The sequence below is a fragment of the Pseudochaenichthys georgianus genome, chromosome 9 (genome assembly GCF_902827115.2).
Source record: "Pseudochaenichthys georgianus chromosome 9, fPseGeo1.2, whole genome shotgun sequence".
Taxonomy (NCBI): Eukaryota; Metazoa; Chordata; class Actinopteri; order Perciformes; family Channichthyidae; genus Pseudochaenichthys; species Pseudochaenichthys georgianus.
Genome location: NC_047511.1, coordinates 46,167,188 through 46,180,223, shown reverse-complemented (window position 1 = coordinate 46,180,223; position 13,036 = coordinate 46,167,188). Strand labels below are relative to the sequence as shown.

Sequence of the window (13,036 nt, the reverse complement as noted above, 5' to 3'; positions counted from 1 at the left end):
TATAAGTTCATATCATTTTTCATTAGCTAAATAATGAACGTGCATACGTGCAGTGTGTGTGTGTGTGTGTGTGTGGTGTGTGTGTGTGTGTGTGTGTGTGTGTGTGTGTGTGTGTGTGTGTGTGTGTGTGTGTGGTGTGTGTGTGTGTGTGTGTGTGTGTGTGTGTGTGTGTGTGTGTGTGTGTGTGTGTGTGTGTGTGTGTGTGTGTGTGTGTGTGTGTGTGTGTGTGTGTGTGTGTCAAACTAACTGCCTGGTTTTGCATAAATAAAAACATATGTTTGTTGCAGGATGAAAACAGAATGCCTCGCTTTAATCTGCATCCATCTGCATACCACCATTACTGAAATGCTAGATATTCACAGAACATTGGCCTCATATTGACAGTTAGTGCTAGATGTACTTTCTACTATATCAGTTTATGTACAAATGTTCGAATGTTAGGATATCAATGAAGTTATTAGGTATGGAAATCAGTAACTCCCTTTGCAATTTGAAGTTCTCTAAAGATATCATTGGTTTTTAATTGCACGTTTGTTTTATTGCTGTGTTAAGATTCATCGATTTTCCTCCTTTTTAATGTGCCTGCCGTTGAGTTGAATGTGTGATAAGGACTTTGCAAACATTGTTTTTTAAAAGACAAACAAAGGTTATCATTAAGAGACTGCTGTTAATTGGCAACACCCTGAATGTCTACAAAGCGCCAACACGTCTATTAGTGATAATGTTACTTTGCACTGGCCTGGAGCTCTGGGAGGGAAACCAGAGGAACTACATGCCATCTCTGATTCAACAGACCGAGAAATAAATGCAGTTACAGAAAAGGATGAAACAACAAGAGAAGTGGAAGAAAACGTACCTTTTTAGGGTTAGTTGTCAGCTGGATTGAGTGAAAGCAGAAGAGGCAGCTCGCAGGGTCGCATAAGAGAAAACATGCCAGTGGAGCGCCAACAAACTATCGAATGGTTCAAACTCTGCAAAGAGGAAAAGCTTCTTCTGTTTGTCCGTCCGATTGGTTCAATACTGGGCAAACTAGGACTCAGCAGAGAGCTCCAGGCAGGAAGTTGTGTCAGAAAATGGACACCAACCAGCGATAGAAAATATCTCCAAATACGGCACCAGCTGGTCAATATATAGGCAGGCGTAGTGGAAAAAGTGATATCGTATCGGACGTTACAGGATGCTGGTGAAATCACTGTTGGTTGAAAATGGATTTGGAGGCGGAAAGATGTCGGTTATCAACACTTCTAGTTTTCACTTCAGGCTTTATTAAGAGTTGTTAAGCTCTATTGTTTGATAATAATCGTGCAAAAAGTACACGATGACATGCCTGGATAAGAACTGTAGGAATTGTTCAGTATTTATTTCATGATTAAAGTCACTTTAGAGATGCTTAAAGAGTCCTCTCCTGCTGATGCTGATGTAGTGTCTCCACTTTAAAGAGTCCTCTCCTGCTGATGTTCAGTATGTAGTGTCTCTACTTTAAAGAGTCCTCTCCTGCTGATGTTCAGGTGTATATCAGTATGTAGTGTCTCTACTTTAAAGAGTCCTCTCCTGCTGATGTTCAGGTGTATATCAGTATGTGGTGTCTCTACTTTAAAGAGTCCTCTCCTGCTGATGTTCAGGTGTATATCAGTATGTAGTGTCTCTACTTTAAAGAGTTCTCTCCTGCTGATGTTCAGGTGTATATCAGTATGTAGTGTCTCTACTTTAAAGAGTTCTCTCCTGCTGATGTTCAGGTGTATATCAGTATGTGGTGTCTCTACTTTAAAGAGTCCTCTCCTGCTGATGTTCAGGTGTATATCAGTATGTGGTGTCTCTACTTTAAAGAGTCCTCTCTTGCTGATGTTCAGGTGTATATATTATAGGGAAGCCTCTGCAGACCATTTACATGCACCAAAACCTATAGAAGAAACTGCAGGAGAGGGAACAACACAAAAATCAGAATAGGGCCTCTTTAAGTAACATTTTCAATGCAGGACTTTTACTTAGAGTACTACAGTAGTACAGGTATAAGTACTTTTCTCTTCAGTAAAGAATATAAGTACTTCCTCCACCTCTGCTTGTTTGTGTACCTCTGTGTGAGTGAGGCGCAGATATGCTGGTGGGATTACAAAAAGACAAATGGAAGAAATTGGAGCTACTAAAGTGTGAATAAATCAGCTGCAGGCGTGTGTGAGGCGTCCGGTGTTCAGAGCAAGCTTCAGAAGTTAGTGCAGCACAGCGAGGTTTCAACGTGTGCAACGGGTTTAGATAGCACCACCACGTGCACAACAATAACCTTCCTCTCCTCCTCTTTGATCGAAGGGGGGATGACATTGCTTCACTATCGGGTGATAAAGTGACTAGGAACTGCCATCATTAACATATCCAATTTTCTTCACTGTTAAAGAAAAAAGGGGGAGAATTCTGGTTCAATGTAATTCGAACATTTGAACTGTTGGATACAAACAGAAGGACGATAGCTCATATATGAGACTTCAGGTCTTTTATTTTGAAACTGTACATCAGATTGTCCTGATTCTCTCTGATTGACTAGATGGAGTCTCCTGCTATCACCCTGAAGTGAAATAAGTATTTGATTGACTTTGAGTGACTCTTTGATTATGGACGGTTTCCATTAAATAATAATAAAAATATAGATGGACAATAGATCCCCCCTAGAACCGCCCCTGCCCAGTGTTTCCAGTCTTCTGACTGTGTTTTTAACGTATATTAAAAAACGGGGACCTTTCCGTGGACAGTTTCAACCGGGGACAGGACAATACAAACGGGGACTGTCTGGTCACCCTATCTATGCGTCACTTGAGTCTGGCACTTCAATTAACCCACTAACCCTTTCAGTGGCACTGGCTGGATCTGAATGCAGCTCTGCTCTGAGACAGAAGCAAGGTATAATGTGGTGCTGTGGCTAGCTTCAAAATCAAAAACAAGTTTAAATGTGAATCCAACCTCTTCAAAAAGCCAACTTTTGAAATGTTCAAGACGATTGGGAAGTTACAAAGATGGCACATTTAAAGAACTAGGACTCAGAGGATGCACATTTTTCTAATTGTTAATACATTTGTGTGTCTTCGTTCTGAAGTCACAAGGAGTTTTTATGAAATGGAATATGTCTACAAAGAGAGATATTCCCATTTTTAAATGACAGGAAATCTAACTAAAATGTGGCGCTGTGGCTAAGTGGTTAAAGCGCCTGTCTCGTAATCAGGTGATCCTGGGTTCAAACCCCAGCAAGGCCTCACACAGGGCACCCATGTGGACACTTAGCAGTTCCACCGAGTTGAAGATATTGGATGTACATAACTCCCATCATATCTGTCTGTTATTGTTTGGTATGGAAACCTCTCAAGGGCTGAACTGATTGGCTGATGATAGATCGATAGATGGTTCATCCAATCACCTGCAAAGCTCCTTTTCAAAGGGCCAGTTTCCTGAGACGGCTTCGAATATGGATTTCCATTTTGGGGTATTTTCCAATTGTAAATTATTTAATAAATAAAGAGTCGCTGTGGCTTAGCTGGTCAGAGTGCCTGTCTAGTAAACAAGAGATCCTGGGTTCAAATCCCAGTAGTACCTAAAGGAAAAAGTGAATATCTCTCTTTGTAGACTAAATACATTTCCTAATGATTTCAGAATGAAGACACGATTTGACAATTAAGTAGAGGAATGTGACAATGCCTGCATCAGTTTTAGTGCCTTTACTGTGTCCATCTGTTAGATTGCAGTTGCTCTATTCATCACTTGAGTCTGGCACTTCAATGAACCCACTAACCCTTTCAGTGGCACTGGCTGGATCTGAATGCAGCTCTGCTCTGAGACAGCAAACAAGGGATTAGGTGAATTCATAATCAACTCTGTGTTTATACATGTCTTCAAAAGGAAGACAACTTAAAGTAAAAAAGATGGCAGCTGCTCATATGGTCATTAGAGGCTGGCTCTTGAACTATAAAACTAATTAGTTCGATGGCACTTCTTAATATTAAAGCAGATCTGTTTTAAAACAAGAAAAACCAATGGAAACATGGCGCTGTGGCTGAGTGGTTAAGGTGCCTGTCTCGTAAACAGGAGATCCTGGGTTCAAATCCCAGCAGCGCCTCATAGGGTGAAAGACCCACGACATTGACTCCCACCAACTACGCGTATCGTGTTCTTCTCATCAATTATCATTTATGTGTGAATTCTGCCTCTTCAAAAAGCTATGTGTTAGAATGAGGAAGACAGTTTGGAAGTTACAAAGATGGCACATTCTCTAATGGTCAATTCAGCCGATGTTATTTGCTTTTGTGAAGGTCACTGGCTAGGAGGTGAATGCAGCTCTGTCATCACATTTTACATTTTAAAGTTCCAGTAGGATTAAGTGGATGCACATTCTTCTAATTAATTCATAAATCTGTGTCTTCCTTCTGAAATCATTAGGAGTTCATATGAAATGCATGTAGTCTAAAATGAGAGACACTCCCTTCTCCCATCAGGCGCTGCTGGGACTTGAACCCAGGACCTCCTGTTTACTAGACAGGCGCTTTGACCAGCTTTCGCTTCCTCTTGTCGTCCCGGACTGCGACCCGACAACATGTCCTTTGCAGCTCTTGAATAAAGACAACTTTGCACCGCCTCCGACTCCCTATCTCTCGGTACTACAGCTACACCATTGTTTGGTTTCCATGGTATCGCGTCTCTTTAGTAGTGCATGCAACTCAAAGTGAGGGTGAGGAAGATGAAAACTGAACAAGAATCGACAACTCCACCCTCTGCTCACTCCTTTCCTGTAAAACACAGGTCCAGCCCACACACATGCTCCATGGTGCTACAGGCATTGCCCTGACAACTACAATAAGCATGTAAATGTTAATCTACAGCGATCCACTAGCACCGGAGTCTCACCTGCAGACAACTACTGTAGCGTCACCTTGGATACGAGTCCAAACAACTCACAGACACACAGGCCAGGGCGCTGACACGGTGCCCTCTGAGCATCAGATCTGACGACGCTGATTGGCTGAAATCATGTTTCGGAGGCATAGTTTACAGATAGCATCAGTCAGCAATGTGTTGGCTGCTGCTGCTCTGGCTGAGGGCTCCTTTCTACCGCCCGGACGAGAGAGGGTAATGATACACGCTGCGGCCAGGCAGCAAACATGTGACTTATCAGCAACTTTAGACATCGTAAAACAATTTGAAACGAGATTTTATTGTAGATTATACATTTTACTGATACCAACTATATAATATTTACCTTGTTCTTTAAAAATAAAAATAAAATAAAAAAATATATTTTTTGTTTGAGAAGCACTGGAAGACAAGAGAGAAAAGCCTGAAAGAAGGGAGTCAATGGAGGCTGGCTTTTGAACTAAGTGACTCTTTCAGTGCTACTAGCTGGACACGAATGTGGCTTCGTTTCAGGACGAGAGAAAGAGAGTAAATATGGCGCTGTGGCTAAGTGGTTAAGGCGCCTGTCTCGTAATCAGGTGATCCTGGGTTCAAACCCCAGCAAGGCCTCACACAGGGCACCCATGTGGACACTTAGCAGTTCCACCGAGTTGAAGATATTGGATGTACATAACTCCCATCATATCTGTCTGTTATTGTTTGGTATGGAAACCTCTCAAGGGCTGAACTGATTGGCTGATGATAGATCGATAGATGGTTCATCCAATCACCTGCAAAGCTCCTTTTCAAAGGGCCAGTTTCCTGAGACGGCTTCGAATATGGATTTCCATTTTGGGGTATTTTCCAATTGTAAATTATTTAATAAATAAAGAGTCGCTGTGGCTTAGCTGGTCAGAGTGCCTGTCTAGTAAACAAGAGATCCTGGGTTCAAATCCCAGTAGTACCTAAAGGAAAAAGTGAATATCTCTCTTTGTAGACTAAATACATTTCCTAATGATTTCAGAATGAAGACACGATTTGACAATTAAGTAGAGGAATGTGACAATGCCTGCATCAGTTTTAGTGCCTTTACTGTGTCCATCTGTTAGATTGCAGTTGCTCTATTCATCACTTGAGTCTGGCACTTCAATGAACCCACTAACCCTTTCAGTGGCACTGGCTGGATCTGAATGCAGCTCTGCTCTGAGACAGCAAACAAGGGATTAGGTGAATTAGGTGAATCAACTCTGTGTTTATACATGTCTTCAAAAGGAAGACAACTTAAAGTAAAAAAGATGGCAGCTGCTCATATGGTCATTAGAGGCTGGCTCTTGAACTATAAAACTAATTAGTTCGATGGCACTTCTTAATATTAAAGCAGATCTGTTTTAAAACAAGAAAAACCAATGGAAACATGGCGCTGTGGCTGAGTGGTTAAGGTGCCTGTCTCGTAAACAGGAGATCCTGGGTTCAAATCCCAGCAGCGCCTCATAGGGTGAAAGACCCACGACATTGACTCCCACCAACTACGCGTATTGTGTTCTTCTCATCAATTATCATTTATGTGTGAATTCTGCCTCTTCAAAAAGCTATGTGTTAGAATGAGGAAGACAGTTTGGAAGTTACAAAGATGGCACATTCTCTAATGGTCAATTCAGCCGATGTTATTTGAAAGAAGGGAGTCAATGGAGGCTGGCTTTTGAACTAAGTGACTCTTTCAGTGCTACTAGCTGGACACGAATGTGGCTTCGTTTCAGGACGAGAGAAAGAGAGTAAATATGGCGCTGTGGCTAAGTGGTTAAGGCGCCTGTCTCGTAATCAGGTGATCCTGGGTTCAAACCCCAGCAAGGCCTCACACAGGGCACCCATGTGGACACTTAGCAGTTCCACCGAGTTGAAGATATTGGATGTACATAACTCCCATCATATCTGTCAAATCCCAGCAGCGCCTCACATGGGTGCTCACTAACTGTATTGGATGAAGTAGAACGAGATGCTTGTTCTATAGATCAAATCTGTGTGTTCAATGGGGAATCATTTGCATCATCAAATCTCACATTAAAGAACGAATTTTAAGTGATTGCTATTGATATGAAATGCATTCAGTCTAAAAAGAGATTGTCTTTTTAGGCAATTTACTAGACAGGTACTTTAACGCATCATTTCAAGTTGTATCTTTAATTTGAGATTTGCTGATGAAAATGGGGCCGACACAAAATCTACTTTAATGTCAGTATATGCTTAATCCTATTTACCCCATAATATCCACTTATTGGTTCCCCTCGTGAGGCACTGCTGGGATTTGAACCCAGGATCTCCTGTTTACGAGACAGGCGCCTTCACCACTTAGCCACAGCGCCACGTTTCCTGCAATTTTCTTGTCTTAAAACTTTCATTAGATCATGGGTTCAAATCAAAGCAGTATCCTTTTGTAAAAAATGGAATATCTCTCTTTGTAAACTAAATATGAATTCCTAATGATGATTTTAGAATGACGGCTGTGACGACCCCTCCCCCCTTCTGCCTTGCTGTCCTCTGGCAGGTACTAGGAGTGTCGTCCTGTTTGTGCCCGCCCATCTAGAGGCGGAGCCACAAGAAGGTATAAAGGTTGCCCAGCTGCAAGGATCACTCTCTGATTCAGATCCTGGCATGCTGCAGCAACCTCAGCCTACAGCCTGTGTTAGGTGATGCACCCTCCAACATGCTACAACACCCTTCCACACACCCACACACTGCTCACACTACTGACAGTCTGATTCTTACATACATTATTCATCAGAGATGTTCTTCTATAAACCTGTTAAATAAACATATATTTGGCATTTAACTCTGTGTGGCCTCCCTATATGTTCCAGCCTTTGGAAGGTTGTAACAAGTGGGGGCTCGTCCGGGATCATTTCCAGTGCTGTATAAAGGACATGGTGACCTATATACCTATATATATATATATATATATATATATATATATATATATATTTATCTTTAATTAGAAGCATGTGCATCCACTTAATGTCTAGCCAGTGCTGTTGAACTCATATAATTGATTTGGTCTTGAATGAGAAGAAGCTCTATCCTTCAAACTAGTTTCTTTATGGTACATGTTAGTGTACAGCTTGAGGCGCCACTGTGATTTGAACGCATTATCTGGCACTTTCACCTCGAAGCCACAGAACCACATTTCTTAACGTTCGAGCCTTAGCCACTGCAGTCTTTGATCTGATTGGTTGAATGAAGACAGATAGTTATCGAATCACCTGCAAAGGTTTAAAACTCTCTTTTCAGATTGAATGTGTTTCATATGAACCCCATATAATTTCAGGTTCTATCTTTAAGTGAGATTTGATAATAAAAATTGTGCACACACAAAATGGATCTACTATCATGTCAGTTTGCTTAATCCTATGTGCACCATAATATATCTGGTTCCCAGTGTGAGGCACTGCTGGGATTTGAACCCAGGATCTCCTGTTTACAAGACAGGCGCTTTAACCCACTAAGCCACAGCGCCACATTCCCTGCCTTTTCTCTAGTCGTTACACAGAGTTGCCTGTCTTGTAAAACATAGGATTGTCAGTAAACATCCCAGCATACTGATGGAAGCAAGTGGGTGTTTCTCAATCGCGAGGATTCTTGCTTGAGTGGAACAGGCTAGCAGGTGTGCTTCATATGAGAGGCCCCGCCTTACATTTTCCGCCACAGATTTTGGGAAATTGGTCCGTGCGGAAAGCATTGTGGGTATTTTAAGACCGCGGAGGATACACATGTGCAGCTTCGAAATGTCTCCAGACGAAGTACGCCGTGGCTCGGTAGATTTCCAAGTATGCTGGACATTGGAACAGTCCTTCGGCGGCACTCGATGACGTAGTATGCTTGAAATAGTGGCTTTAAGACATGGTGGTTGCTTCATTCAACTTCTCAGTGTCCTGTGAGAAGCTACTGGCTCATACGGATGTGGCTTGTGAGGCAAAGGCACTAAATCTGACGCTGTCACATTCTCCCAATTAGAGGTCTAATCTGTGAGTCTTCATTCATTCTAACTTCTGTTGGAACCAGAGCGCAGAAAACAACGGAAGGGGAAAAGCAAAGAGTCCTAAAGCAGAAGTAGAGGTGCTGTGGCTCAGCTGGTCAAAGCGCCTGTCTAGTAAACAGGAGGTCCTGGGTTCAAGTCCCAGCGGCACCTGATGGGAGAAGGGACTGTCTCTCATTTTAGACTACATGCATTTCATATGAACTCTTAATGATTTCAGAAGGAAGACATGAATTAATTAGAAGAATGTGCATCCACTTAATCCGACACACTGGAACTTTAAAATGTAAAATGTGATGACAGAGCTGCATTCACCTCCTAGCCAGTGACCTTCACAAAAGCAAATAACATCTCCTCAATTCACCATCTTTGTAACTTCCAAACTGTCTTCATCATTATAAGACGTGGCATTTTGAAGAGGCTGAATCGACGCATAAATGATTATTAATGAGAAGGAGCATCTCGTCAATCCTACAAATAAGTCACCAATGGCACAGATTGGTTCCTCACGTGAGGCACTGCTGGGATTTGAACCCAGGATCTCCTGTTTACGAGACAGGCGCCTTCACCACTTAGCCACAGCGCCACGTTTTCTGCAGTTCTCTTGTCTTAAAACTTGCATTAGATCATGGGTTCAAATCAAAGCAGTATCCTTGTGTAAAAAATGGAATATCTCTCTTTGTAAACTAAATATGAATTCCTAATGATGATTTTAGAATGACGGCACACATATTTATCTTTAATTAGAAGCATGTGCACCCACTTAATGTCTAGCCAGTGCTGTTGAACTCATATAATTGATTTGGTCTTGAATGAGAAGAAGCTCTATCCTTCAAACTAGTTTCTTTATTGTACATGTTAGTGTACAGCTTGAGGCGCCACTGTGATTTGAACGCAGTATCTGGCACTTTCACCTCGAAGCCACAGAACCACATTTCTTAACGTTCGAGCCTTAGCCACTGCAGTCTTTGATCTGATTGGTTGAATGAAGACAGATAGTTATCGAATCACCTGCAAAGGTTTAAAAACTCTCTTTTCAGATTGAATGTGTTTCATATGAACCCCATATCATTTCAGGTTCTATCTTTAAGTGAGATTTGATAATAAAAATTATGCACACAACATTTGTATCTACTATCATGTCAGTTTGCTTAATCCTATGTGCACCATAATATATCTGGTTCCCCATGTGAGGCACTGCTGGGATTTGAACCCAGGATCTCCTGTTTACAAGACAGGCGCTTTAACCCTCTAAGCCACAGCGCCACATTCCTTGCCATTTCTCTGGTCGTTGCACAGAGTTGCCTGTCTTGTAAAACATAGGATTGTCAGTAAACATCCCAGCATACTGATGGAAGCAAGTGGGTGTTTCTCAATCGCGAGGATTCTTGCTTGAGTGGAACAGGCTAGCAAGTGTGCAGGTGTGCTTCATATGAGAGGCCCCGCCTTACATTTTCCGCCACAGATTTTGGGAAATTGGTCCGTGCGGAAAGCATTGTGGGGATTTTAAGACCGCGGAGGATACACATGTGCAGCTTCGAAATGTCTCCAAACGAAGTACGCCGTGTCTCGGTAGATTTCCAGGTATGCTGGACATTGGAACAGTCCTTCGGCGGCACTCGATGACTTAGTATGCTTGAAATAGTGGCTTTAAGACATGGAGGTTGCTTCATTCAACTTCTCAGTGTCCTGTGAGAAGCTACTGGCTCATACGGATGTGGCTTGTGAGGCAAAGGCACTAAATCTGACGCTGTCACATTCTCCCAATTAGAGGTCTAATCTGTGAGTCTTCATTCATTCTAACTTCTGTTGGAACCAGAGCGCAGAAAACAACGTAGGGGGAAAAGAAAAGAGTCCTAAAGCAGAACTAGAGGTGCTGTGGCTCAGCTGGTCAAAGCCCCTGTCTAGTAAACAGGAGGTCCTGGGTTCAAGTCCCAGCGGCACCTGATGGGAGAAGGGACTGTCTCTCATTTTAGACTACATGCATTTCATATGAACTCTTAATGATTTCAGAAGGAAGACATGAATTAATTAGAAGAATGTGCATCCACTTAATCCGACACACTGGAACTTTAAAATGTAAAATGTGATGACAGAGCTGCATTCACCTCCTAGCCAGTGACCTTCACAAAAGCAAATAACATCTCCTCAATTCACCATCTTTGTAACTTCCAAACTGTCTTCATCATTATAAGACGTGGCATTTTGAAGAGGCTGAATCCACGCATAAATGATTATTAATGAGAAGGAGCATCTCGTCAATCCTACAAATAAGTCACCAATGGCACAGATTGGTTCCTCACGTGAGGCACTGCTGGGATTTGAACCCAGGATCTCCTGTTTACGAGACAGGCGCCTTAACCACTTAGCCACAGCGCCATGTTTCCTGCAGTTTTCTCGTCTTAAAACACGAATTAGATCATGGGTTTAAATCAAAGCAGTATCCTTGTGTAAAAAATTGAATAAATCTCTTTGTTAAGTCAGGCTGCAGTCGGATAATCGACTATTCCTTGACCTCTGAGTGAAACGTCAAGGGGTTAAGGGATAGTGGACAGGAGAATTCAAAAGGACTTAGGAGAAGAGAATGCGGTGCTTTAGAGAACCGACTGCACTTCACTATCCAACGTGTTTATGATGCGCCAGCGGACGTCATTTTGTGCATCTGCTGCTGTGGGGAAACTATGGAAACCACAGTTTTCTATACAGCGGACTACAACATGGATGTTTAATAAGAACAACGGACTCATCTAGAGACTCTGCTCCATGCTCTGATGCTGCTGCTTTGCTTTATGAACGTAGACAACAGAGAAACATATTCTTCAGGACCAAAGTTGGAATTGAAATAAAAAAGGAAAGTGAAACTTATGCTCGTCACCCTCTCCCTCCGGTCCACATTAATACCAATGATCCCAATACGTATGATTGTATGAACTAAAGATCTTAAAATCAATACAGATGTATTTATTATAAACGTTAGTCCTTAACATCTATCACTGTGTATATCACCATTCAAACATCTTTTAAAAGTTGAACAAACCCCACACAGCTCAGTAAAGACTGAAATGTTGACTTTATTTGATAATTTCAGTGAAAACTAACGTTCATATTTCTCTCTTTGATTATAATACTGATGAACGTTTAAAACAAAGCACTTTGGCAACTTACCACCTATGTTTTAAAATGCTTAATAAGCACCGTAACTTTCATGATATAATTTCTCCGTCATAATCGGTTGTTTCCGTGAACGGCCGACTGTTGAGTGACGGCAAATCTCCTGTCGGTTAGGGAGGTCCAGTGGTTCCTAAGCTAAAGGAGGTTATAAAGGAAGTTTGAAACCTCCTTTCCTTTCATTCTCATCATTCTAGAGAATTGGAACGGCGCTTATCATGGCTGCCACTGAGGGACTTCCGGGTCATTTCACTCGGTTAGGAAGGTTCCTAAGCTAAATGGACTATTGGACTGCAGCCTAAAAAAAAAATTCCTTCCTAATGATTTTAGAATGACGGCACACATATTTATCTTTAATTAGAAGCATGTGCATCCACTTAATGTCTAGCCAGTGCTGTTGAACTCACATATAATTGATTTGATCTTTAATGAGAAGAAGCTCTATCCTACAAACAAGGAGAACTCTCTTTTCAGATTGAACCCCATATCATTTCAGGTTGTATCTTTAATTTGAGATTTGATGATAAAAATTGGGCATACACAACAAATGGATCTACTATCATGTCAGTATGCTAAATACTATGTATCCTATAATATATCTGGTTCCCTGTGCGAGGCAATGCTGTGAATTGAACCCAGGATCTCCTGTTTAAGAAACAGGCGCCTTCCCACTTAGCCACAGCGGCACATTCCTTGTGTTTTCCCTGGCATTAACTGATCAGCAACTACTTTAGTTAACTCATTAAAGACAATGATAGCCATTTCTACCTTCTGGGATAAATCAGAAACTGTAAAGGAATGACTCCATAACGAAATGTGAAATCTCCCTAACGCACAGAAGACCGATGATTTCGTACAGTAGGTATTTGTGTAACGTAGTTAAAATGGTCTGAATTCAATTCTAAATGGAAAACTACGCCGTGTTGTAAATTTGAAGTACATTAGAGATGGGGGAGTCCTGATTCATCCGGATCC

General features: G+C 41.8%; 12 non-coding genes across 12 annotated transcripts; 7 read left to right on the top strand and 5 right to left on the bottom strand.

The window, feature by feature from the left end:
- The first annotated feature begins 3,166 nt into the window (after positions 1-3,166).
- On the top strand, positions 3,167-3,239 carry trnat-cgu (transfer RNA threonine (anticodon CGU)). The gene has a single exon. It is a non-coding gene; the product is annotated as a tRNA-Thr (tRNA).
- A 784-nt stretch (positions 3,240-4,023) lies between these two features.
- Positions 4,024-4,096, top strand: trnat-cgu (transfer RNA threonine (anticodon CGU)). Its single transcript has one exon. It is a non-coding gene; the product is annotated as a tRNA-Thr (tRNA).
- A 1,327-nt stretch (positions 4,097-5,423) lies between these two features.
- trnat-cgu (transfer RNA threonine (anticodon CGU)) lies at positions 5,424-5,496 on the top strand. The gene has a single exon. It is a non-coding gene; the product is annotated as a tRNA-Thr (tRNA).
- A 786-nt stretch (positions 5,497-6,282) lies between these two features.
- trnat-cgu (transfer RNA threonine (anticodon CGU)) lies at positions 6,283-6,355 on the top strand. The gene has a single exon. It is a non-coding gene; the product is annotated as a tRNA-Thr (tRNA).
- A 291-nt stretch (positions 6,356-6,646) lies between these two features.
- trnat-cgu (transfer RNA threonine (anticodon CGU)) lies at positions 6,647-6,719 on the top strand. Its single transcript has one exon. It is a non-coding gene; the product is annotated as a tRNA-Thr (tRNA).
- Positions 6,720-7,153: 434 nt separating this feature from the next.
- Positions 7,154-7,226, bottom strand: trnat-cgu (transfer RNA threonine (anticodon CGU)). The gene has a single exon. It is a non-coding gene; the product is annotated as a tRNA-Thr (tRNA).
- Positions 7,227-8,300: 1,074 nt separating this feature from the next.
- Positions 8,301-8,374, bottom strand: trnat-ugu (transfer RNA threonine (anticodon UGU)). The gene has a single exon. It is a non-coding gene; the product is annotated as a tRNA-Thr (tRNA).
- Positions 8,375-8,972: 598 nt separating this feature from the next.
- Positions 8,973-9,046, top strand: trnat-agu (transfer RNA threonine (anticodon AGU)). The gene has a single exon. It is a non-coding gene; the product is annotated as a tRNA-Thr (tRNA).
- A 360-nt stretch (positions 9,047-9,406) lies between these two features.
- Positions 9,407-9,479, bottom strand: trnat-cgu (transfer RNA threonine (anticodon CGU)). The gene has a single exon. It is a non-coding gene; the product is annotated as a tRNA-Thr (tRNA).
- Positions 9,480-10,085: 606 nt separating this feature from the next.
- Positions 10,086-10,159, bottom strand: trnat-ugu (transfer RNA threonine (anticodon UGU)). The gene has a single exon. It is a non-coding gene; the product is annotated as a tRNA-Thr (tRNA).
- A 606-nt stretch (positions 10,160-10,765) lies between these two features.
- On the top strand, positions 10,766-10,839 carry trnat-agu (transfer RNA threonine (anticodon AGU)). Its single transcript has one exon. It is a non-coding gene; the product is annotated as a tRNA-Thr (tRNA).
- A 360-nt stretch (positions 10,840-11,199) lies between these two features.
- trnat-cgu (transfer RNA threonine (anticodon CGU)) lies at positions 11,200-11,272 on the bottom strand. The gene has a single exon. It is a non-coding gene; the product is annotated as a tRNA-Thr (tRNA).
- Positions 11,273-13,036: the final 1,764 nt, after the last annotated feature.